The 10,435-nt window shown below is 45.0% G+C and overlaps 1 long non-coding RNA gene across 1 annotated transcript; it reads left to right on the top strand.

Annotated features, from left to right (window-relative positions):
• The first annotated feature begins 3,382 nt into the window (after positions 1–3,382).
• LOC142295642 (uncharacterized) lies at positions 3,383–8,107 on the top strand. The gene is made up of 4 exons (XR_012751508.1): positions 3,383–3,771; positions 4,839–4,969; positions 5,194–5,311; positions 7,886–8,107. It is a non-coding gene; the product is annotated as an uncharacterized LOC142295642 (long non-coding RNA).
• Positions 8,108–10,435: the final 2,328 nt, after the last annotated feature.

Here is a 10,435-nt window from a genome sequence, read left to right on the forward strand (position 1 = left end):
GACTCCGGTGGTTCACCAACGGAAAGTGGTGGACTCCGGTGGTTCACCAACGGAAAGCGGTGGACTCCAGTGGTTCACCAACGGAATACGGTGGGTGCACCCCGGTGGCAGGCTACAAAAGCCCAAGGTGCGCCTCGGTGGTTTGCAAAAAGGCCAAAGAATGCACCCCGGTGGCAGGCTACAAAAGCCCAAGGTGCGCCTCGGTGGTTTGCAAAAAGGCCAAAGAATGCACCCCGGTGGCAGGCTACAGATCAATATCACAAACAACAGGAACACGACCAAAAGCTGTATCCAGGAGCAGAAGCTCCATGGACACGGCTAAAGCTGCAACCAGGATCATCTTCACCAGTGATAAATGCAGGAACAGCAATTAGGATCATGGACACCAGTGATAGCCAGGAGATGTATCCAGGATGACAAGCACCATGGACATGTTCATAATTTGAAATCTGGATTTCAGGCACCAGGGACATTGCCGAAAACTGCAAACACAATCATGATATCAGGACATCACCAGTAGCTGCAGTCAAGATCAAAGTGACCAAAGACATGTCCAGAAGCTGTATCAAGGAGGATCAGGGATATGACCACAAGATGCATCTAAAGTAGGCCCTGGACAAAACCAGTGAACACCTGTAGAAGGTCACAGACTGAGAACTTGGAGATGCTAAAATGCAGTGTTCAGGAACAATGAAAGTTGGGAAAAAAAGAACATTGTGCAGAATCATACAGGTGTCCGCACAGGACAGGCAGGGGACCACATCACAGACACAAAATGTCAAAGATCCATAGAACCTTTGATGAAGAGGCCCAAGTGGAAGATAATAGTTCCAGAAAGATTCCAACGGGAAGCGGTGGACTCCGGTGGTTCACCAACGGGAAGCGGTGGACTCCGATGGTTCACCAACGGAAAGCGGTGGACTCCGGTGGTTCACCAACGGAAAGCGGTGGACTCCGGTGGTTCACCAACGGAAAGCGGTGGACTCCGGTGGTTCACCAACGGAAAGTGGTGGACTCCGGTGGTTCACCAACGGAAAGCGGTGGACTCCAGTGGTTCACCAACGGAATACGGTGGGTGCACCCCGGTGGCAGGCTACAAAAGCCCAAGGTGCGCCTCGGTGGTTTGCAAAAAGGCCAAAGAATGCACCCCGGTGGCAGGCTACAAAAGCCCAAGGTGCGCCTCGGTGGTTTGCAAAAAGACCAAAGAATGCACCCCGGTGGCAGGCTACAGATCAATATCACAAACAACAGGAACACGACCAAAAGCTGTATCCAGGAGCAGAAGCTCCATGGACACGGCTAAAGCTGCAACCAGGATCATCTTCACCAGTGATAAATGCAGGAACAGCAATTAGGATCATGGACACCAGTGATAGCCAGGAGATGTATCCAGGATGACAAGCACCATGGACATGTTCATAATTTGAAATCTGGATTTCAGGCACCAGGGACATTGCCGAAAACTGCAAACACAATCATGATATCAGGACATCACCAGTAGCTGCAGTCAAGATCAAAGTGACCAAAGACATGTCCAGAAGCTGTATCAAGGAGGATCAGGGATATGACCACAAGATGCATCTAAAGTAGGCCCTGGACAAAACCAGTGAACACCTGTAGAAGGTCACAGACTGAGAACTTGGAGATGCTAAAATGCAGTGTTCAGGAACAATGAAAGTTGGGAAAAAAAGAACATTGTGCAGAATCATACAGGTGTCCGCACAGGACAGGCAGGGGACCACATCACAGACACAAAATGTCAAAGATCCATAGAACCTTTGATGAAGAGGCCCAAGTGGAAGATAATAGTTCCAGAAAGATTCCAACGGGAAGCGGTGGACTCCGGTGGTTCACCAACGGGAAGCGGTGGACTCCGGTGGTTCACCAACGGGAAGCGGTGGATTCCGGTGGTTCACCAACGGGAAGCGGTGGACTCTCGTGGTTCACCAACGGGAAGAGGTGGACTCCGGTGGTTCACCAACGGAAAGCGGTGGACTCCGGTGGTTCACCAACGGAAAGCGGTGGACTCCGGTGGTTCACCAACGGGAAGCGGTGGGTGGACCCCGGTGGCAGGCTACAAAAGCCCAAGGTGCGCCTCGGTGGTTTTCAAAAAGGCCAAAGAATGCACCCCGGTGGCAGGCTACAAAAGCCCAAGGTGCGCCTCGGTGGTTTGCAAAAAGGCCAAATAATGCACCCCGGTGGCAGGCTACAAAAGCCTAAGGTGCGCCTCGGTGGTTTGCAAAAAGGCCAAAGAATGCACCCCGGTGGCAGGCTACAAAAGCCCAAGGTGTGCCTCGGTGGTTTGCAAAAAGGCCAAAGAATGCACTGCGGTGGCAGGCTACGAAAGCCCAAGGTGCGCCTCGGTGGTTTGCAAAAAGGCCAAAGAATGCACCCCAGTGGCAGGCTACAAAAGCCCAAGGTGCACCTCAGTGGTTTGCAAAAAGGCCAAAGAATGCGCCCCGGTGGCAGGCTACATATCAATATCACAAACAACAGGAACACGACCAAAAGCTGTATCCAGGAGCAGAAGCACCATGGACACGGCTAAAGCTGCAACCAGGATCATCTTCACCAGTGATAAATGCAGGAACAGCAATTAGGATCATGGACACCAGTGATAGCCAGGAGATGTATCCAGGATGACAAGCACCATGGACATGTTCATAATTTGAAATCTGGATTTCAGGCACCAGGGACATTGCCGAAAACTGCAAACACAATCATGATATCAGGACATCACCAGTAGCTGCAGTCAAGATCAAAGTGACCAAAGACATGTCCAGAAGCTGTATCAAGGAGGATCAGGGATATGACCACAAGATGCAACTAAAGTAGGCCCTGGACAAAACCAGTGAACACCTGTAGAAGGTCACAGACTGAGAACTTGGAGATGCTAAAAAGCAGTGTTCAGGAACAATGAAAGTTGGGAAAAAAAGAACATTGTGCAGAATCATACAGGTGTCCGCACAGGACAGGCAGGGGACCACATCACAGACACAAAATGTCAAAGATCCATAGAACCTTTGATGAAGAGGCCCAAGTGGAAGATAATAGTTCCAGAAAGATTCCAACGGGAAGCGGTGGACTCCGGTGGTTCACCAATGGGAAGCTTTTTGTGTGTTTTAAGGAATAAAATAAAGGTTAAATTTTAATATAATCTCACTGGTGCTATTCCCTAACAAATTGTGAGCCCCTGTCCTGGAGGGAACACAAAAATTTGGTTCTCTTGCTTACTTGCTTGGTTCACCAATGGGAAGCGGTGGACTCCGGTGGTTCACCAACGGGAAGCGGTGGAATCCGGTGGTTCACCAATGGAAAGCGGTGGACTCCGGTAGTTCACCAACGGAAAGCGGTAGACTCCGGTGGTTCACCAATGGAAAGCGGTGGACTCTGGTGGTTCTTTCAGCTACAGTCTCTAGCTTTGGCCACTATGTCAGGTGCATAGCCACCAGGAGTTTTTAGAGGATGCCCTGGTGGGCCATTTACTAGGGACCTTGATATGGAGGTTGGAGACCAGTAGTTAATGTAGCTGGCAATGATTTGCTGCATTGTCAGTTTAGTTGTGGTATAGTGACAACATTTTGGAAAAGCCACATTGGAACGCATACTCGCACAGTGCCTCTTGTTACAGGGATCAGAACAACAAGCGTGTGACAAGATGTGGACACTGAGCAGCAGGAGGAGGATGAAGGACAGAAGTCAGGCCCTGTAAGCAGCGACGCAAGTCCACGTCACAGAGAGAAACAATCCAAGAAGCACCGCAGCAGCCGAGTAAGTCTGATAGAGATTCTTTAGACGGGTATGAATGATCAGATGAAGAGGATGTAATAAGAAAGGAAATAGGTTTAATATGTTAATGCTGTAAAGTGTCTGAAAGCTGTGGAGGGGAACCCGAAAAGAAAGGGGGTTCTCTACAAGGGGAACGCTCAGAATAGTTGGCTATTAGGAAAAGTTGTGGCGATCAGGTTTTAAGATATGTATGTCTGTTCATTGTCACCCCCAGATTTTATGTCAGCAAATGAGATGATCAAACTATGACACTTGGAGTTGCCAAAAATTTTAGAGGATAAATTAATGAATCAAATAAAATGGGAAAGAAAAAAAGTGTCTTCGATAATTGTCTAGTCAAAGGGATGTTGTTTTTTAGAATTGTTATAAAAGGGTTGTGATGGTGACACTTAGAAGTATGTGGGTTTTGTTCGGTTGCCTGATGTTTGCATGTAGGATGGGTCCAACGAAGAAGGTTTTCTTCCGGTAACTGAAGTTAAGTGGAGTTGGGGGGGAGAAAATGTTTCCCCAAATCAGGGTTATAAAGACTCTGAAGAGGAATTTTGCTGTATGAGAAAAAAATGTAACAGATTTTTACAATGTTTGGGTGCGGATTAGTGTTGTAGTTTCTCCATGCCGCCTTGAGGTCAGTGGGTTTTGTGGCCTTTTTGTAGGGAGATGGAGTTGGGCCCAAAGATTTGAAGGAAAAGGGGCGACAGAAGAAATTGTTACTGTCTAGATTTATTCCAAATTGTGGTGGCAATTGAGCTTTGGAAAGAGAAATTGGAAGATAGTTGGGTGTTTTTGGACAGACAATATTAGTGTAGTTGGAGCAGTGAATACTATGATGGCTGGTAACCCGCACCGGCCTCTTCCAGCACTCAGTGCTGAGGAGCGGGAACAGAAGAGCAAAATTCTGGAGGAGCACGTGCCGGAGGCGAACGAGTCAATAGCAGAATATTGTACAGGGGAAAAAGGAAACTTTGTTAATTTGTTCCAAATCCGAGAAAACGTTAGAGATGTCTGCTAACAATGTGTGACAGGTATTGACCTGGATCTAAACCTTCCAGGTGAGAAGTCCTTGGTACCGGACATCTTGAGGAGATACAAGTCAGAATGGAATAGATGGAGCAGCTTCTGGAGACAGCGAGAAGATGTGGGTCCAGAGATGATGCTACTCAGGACAAGCATTGAGCTGTTGGTAAGTTTTATGTTTTGTTTTTATGTTTTCTTATGTTTTCCTTAATAACGCTGGTGCAGTCATTTTCCTAAAGTCTTTGCACAAGTGGCCGCTAATATAGTTTAAATGAAAATAAATCTTGTGCTCTGCAGATGGCTCCTGTAGTTTCTTGATTGCTGCAATTTTTTGTTTTCAAAAATATTAAACTTAATTTATAATTGTTTTTTTTTATTATTTTTGTGCAGAATATCAAGAATCAATGGAGGTGCATGCAGGAGCGAGATAAGAAGTTCATGGCTGAGAAGGACAAAAGTTTCATTCTTCTGAGCTGCAGGTCTTTGTGTCCAGCCGAGAGCCCCATTAGTCAGCAGATTTATCCCATTCTTACACCTTTCAGGGAAGATTCCAATGGATCGAATACAAGACTTTCAGAACACTCTTAAGGCCTAGGACACACGGCGAGAAAAACGGTGCGAGTGGAATGTGATAAAAAATTGCATTCCACTCGGACCAATATTACTCTCTGTGCCCGCTCCCATGAGCGATTATTTCCTCGGTCCTAATCGGACCGAGAGAACAGTCGCAACATGCTGAGGGTGCAATGCGATCCTGTTCCACTCGCACCAATGCAAGTCTATGGGGGAAGAGAAACATTGCATTGCTCTCGCATTACAACGGTGTAACGAGAGCAGTACAATTCTCGCAGCAGCCAGCAACGGAGGAGAGAGGGAGATAAATCCCTCCCCTCCTCAGCTCCGGCCCTCCCCTCCTCAGCACTGGCCCCCCTCCTCCTCAGCACTGGCCCTCCCCCCGCAGCTGTGGTATGATCGGACCACAGACGCATGACACTCGGATCCTGCTGTGCTGCGAGCGTGAGTCGAGTGTCATGCGAGGATTGCACTAATCCCCGTGTGGCCTTGGACTTAGGCCCTGTGCACATATTGCATTGTTTGATGCATTCTTGGTGCAGTTATTCATGCAGTTTGTTGCCCAAATCTGCATGTCTATCCCTATCTCAGCAAAGTCTATGAGAATTCTGAAGTGCTGTCCGCACGCTGCTTCTTTTTTTCCTTGCAGTTTTTTTAGCTCTTCCAGCCATTGAATTCACTAAAACAAATGCTCTAAAAACGCCCCAAAAAACTCATAAAAAATGTATGCGTGGTTGATGTTTTTTGGTGCAGAAAATTTCTGCAGCGTGTACACATACCTTAAATTTTAAAAAATAGTTTGGTTATCATCCGAAATACATAAAGACGTTGTCCGAAACCAAAGTTCATTTTCATCCTAAATGTCTAAAATAATTATTTAATCATTTTTCAAATATACTTCAATAAAGAAAAAAATCCTGATCGTTTCCCACCTGAAGTGAAGCGTCATCAGTGGCGGCTGTTCAGGTCTGGACGGTCCCTACTCTCCCCGCACGTCGTCCCCTCTAAGTATCCCAGCATGCACTGGGGATTCTCAAATGAAACGTCATCAGAAGAAAATAAGCACAGGAAGATACAGTAGAAAGGGAATGGTAGGGAATTATTAATGGACGTAGAATAGAAAAGTGATTACGTTATTAAATTAAATAATCCTACAAGTGAGTGAAGAGCATTAGATAAAGTGCAAATACGCACAAGATGCAGGAGAAACCTATAAGAGCAAAGTGCAAGACACAATGATAGAAAATATATAATGGGATCATATAATAGTCATTTTATTTTATTAGGTAATATTAAAAACACCTGAATAACAAACTGGAGAATATTGACATCAAATGGGTAAATTGCTAGAATAATACATAGAATATATATTAGTAACTAATGTGGTGACAATATTGTAATCGGATCCCGAGATCACATTCTATCCAAGAGGAAATACTGAATAGAGCAGAGTAATAACGCAGCAAAATGAGGTCCAAATAGGAGACGTCACAAAGGGAGAGGAGGGAAGAAATGGAGCGCACAGCGGCAGATAAGAAAACACCCGTCAGGAAAAATCCACCTCTTAAAAAAAAATAATAAAATTAAATAAATTAAATAGATAAATATTTAAGATGTAAATGACCTTTGGTTTCGGATCTCCCCTTTATCATCCTTTAACTTGTCATAAATTTGTTATTTTTTTTCCCTATTCTTCAGTGCTGCTCATCCATTGAATCTTTTGTGGGTTTTTTGTTAATGGTAAAAAATGACAGACTTATCACAAGTCACAGGTTTTATATCCTGCACTTTGCCAGCTATTTAAAGGGAACCTGTCACCAGTTTTTTGGCCTATAAGCTGCGACCACCACCAGTGAGCTCTTATATACAGCATTCTAACATGCTATATATAAGAGCCCAGGCCGCTGTGTACAACATAAAAAACACTTTATAATACTCACCTAAACCGGTCGCTGCGGTGGATGTGGGTCATATAGGTGTCTTCGTCCTCCGGTGCCGGCGCCTCCTCTTTCGGCCATCTTCTTCCTCCTTCTCGTCATACACACTCGCTGGTCCCGCGCAGGCGCACTACAATACTTTGATCTGCCCTGCTCAGGACCTGCCGGTGAGTGTGGATGACGTGGGCCGCGTCATGCACACAGGCTTCAGGAAGAGGACAACAAAGATGGCCGAAAGAGGAGGCGCCGTCACCAGAGAACGGAGACACCCATATGACCCAACTCCACCGCAGCGACCATTTAGGTAAGTATTATAAAGTGTTTTTTATGTTGTACACAGCGGCCTGAGCTCTTATATACAGCATGTTAGAATGCTGTATATAAGAGTCCACTGGTGGTGGCCACGGCTTATAGGCCATAAAACTGGTGACAGGTTCCCTTTAATGCTACAACACTTAGGTTATTGTGCTTTTTGTGCAGCTTGCAGGGTTACATGATATTTCATATATGATCTTTAGCTTTCTTGTTAGTAAATCACATTTTTTTTCCTCTTTTTCTTTCCTTAACTGAAGGCGACATATCTCCAAGGCATTCTGATCTCTCAGCAAATCAAGAGGAGCTGCAGACCGGGAAGACCGACCCTCAGGAGCCTCCTGGACTTCAGAGAACAAGCATGGCCGCCGGCAGAGGAGCAGCCTGTCCTCCAAGAAGCTCAGAAGAAGAGGCGATGCCCGGCAGCTTATCTGCTTTTGTTTTTTAAATGTGGTTTATACTTTTGCTGATGGTAATTTTCTTGGTCAATACCAGCTGCAGTTTTGGAGGAGAATTGTCTGGACTTGTCTTGTTTTATATTACTCCTTTAATAAAATCTTTCTCCCATACGAGTTCTTCTTGCGTCGCCTCCAGTGAGTTCCGGCTTTGGTGATAAATGCCTTTCTCTCTCCGGCATCTTTGTAGCTGGAGAATGGCTTTCTGGATGTGAAGTCGTCCATAGTCTCATAGGTCCCATACACTAGATGCTGTAGACCGGACACTTGTCCACAAAACACACATCTCTCCTGTCTCACCCCCGTAAATAAATGTGATTCCTGCACCTGGGATACGGGACAGAAGTCGTGGTGCTGCAATGTATGTGTATACTATATATACATTTAATTCTATTAAAATTCATTCTTATTTAGTCAAATAAAAATTTTTGATTAGCATAAAATAATCAACATATCTTAGATCATAGGACGCCGCTCACATCAGGTATAAGTGCATAGACTTATAACCTAAATTGTCTGTATAAGAATTATATTCATATAGCACCCAACATAAATATAGCAGCAAAGCGGCAACTCAGTGGGAAAATAGCAGCAGGCAAATATAATGTGCAAAATCCGATGTGCTAAATGATTATATATAATGATGAAGTCAAAGCCTCAATATATATAAATATATATTGTAGCGGTGAGATATAACCAAGGTACTGTGGGGCATATACATTACTGGGGGCATACAGCTCTGGAGGGCAAACACATTACTGGGGTGGGTGGGATACAGCTCTGGGAGCTCATACAGCTTAGTGGGGGGCACATATAGCTAAGGGGGGCCCATAGAGCTCAGGGAGGCATACACAGCTCTAGGGGTCACAAACAGCTCATGAGGGCACATTCAGTTCTTTTTTTTTTTATAACTGAATGTTTTATTAAATTTTTTAAACACACGGAAAAAGTACATGAATGCATAGATATGTCTCACAAGCATATGAGCAATAACTGTAAACCGAGAATCAGTGTACATATCATACTATCCACTAATACAATAAAAACAGGGAATGTGACAAGACAGACAAAACAATACTAGACAAGGAGATATAAGGAGGGGGGGATGAAGTGGTGAGCGTGGATATATCAGGCTTCCATCAAAACCATACCTTACTATTATTCTTTATTGGCCCAATAGGTGTCCCAAAGTGACCAAACGCTCTCAACATGATCTACTGTGTTATTTGACAGACCAGATAGATACTCCATCCTTCTCACATCTTGGATCCGAGAATGGAGATCTGTAAGTAAGGGTGGATGGGCCGATCTCCAGTTTCGGGCAATCAGACATCTAGCTGCTGTGGTTATATGTAACAATAACCGCTTCACTCTTTTTCCCAGTTGAACAAGTGGTATATTTAGTATATAGAATTTAGGATCCAGGGGAACCCGAAGGCCAGTTACTTTATATATAAGGGATTGCACCAACCTCCAGAAGCACTGGATAATGGGGCATACCCAGAATATGTGTGGTATGTCTCCTCTTGTAGCTCCACACCTCCAACAATTGTCAGGTATAGCTGGGTTTAGTTTATGTAGTAGTGATGGGGTGTGATACCAATACATGAGTAATTTATACTGATTTTCCTTACAGACATAGCATGAGGATGTCTTAGAGGCAGTATCCCAGATCCGTTTCCAGATACCCAAGGGAATGGTCTCACCAAGGAAATCTTCCCATTTCCTCATATATGTATGATCTGGCTTATCTTCTGGGCAGGGGGTAATTAAAATATGGTATATATCTGAGATGAAGCCCTTAGCAGGGACCCCAGCTCTGCATAATCTCTCAAAAAGTGTAGGGATAGAGACTTCTAAGGAGGTAAAAAGGGAGTGCATCAGGTGTCTAATTTGTAAATACTGATATTGGGAATTGCTAGGGAGATTAAATTTAGCAGATATAGTGGCGTAGGGGAGAAGGACTCTGGAATGTGCGTCTACTATGTCAGCAAAGCAAAAGAGTTTCCTGTCAAACCATGTTTTAGTCGCTGAACCCTGCATACCGTCTGGCATTCCGGGATTAGAAAGAAAAGATGTCAGTCGAGAGTGTTCAGATTTAAGTGGAAACTTTTTGACACAACAGTCCCATATCTTCTTAGTGAAGGCTATAGGGCCCAGAGTATGTGGGTCAGGCTTGTTTGATGAGGTGCCCCAGAGGTAGGAATTGGGGTGTATTGGGGCGAGCCATAACTTCTCTATTTCCATCCATCTAGAGAAGGCAGCCCACCACGGGGGATAGAGTATCCGCAAACACCTACTGAAATCCCAAGGGTCAGTTTTTGCGGGCACATCTCCCAACCAGAAGATACCGGG

Source organism: Anomaloglossus baeobatrachus, chromosome 3 (genome assembly GCF_048569485.1).
Source record: "Anomaloglossus baeobatrachus isolate aAnoBae1 chromosome 3, aAnoBae1.hap1, whole genome shotgun sequence".
Lineage (NCBI taxonomy): Eukaryota > Metazoa > Chordata > Amphibia > Anura > Aromobatidae > Anomaloglossus > Anomaloglossus baeobatrachus.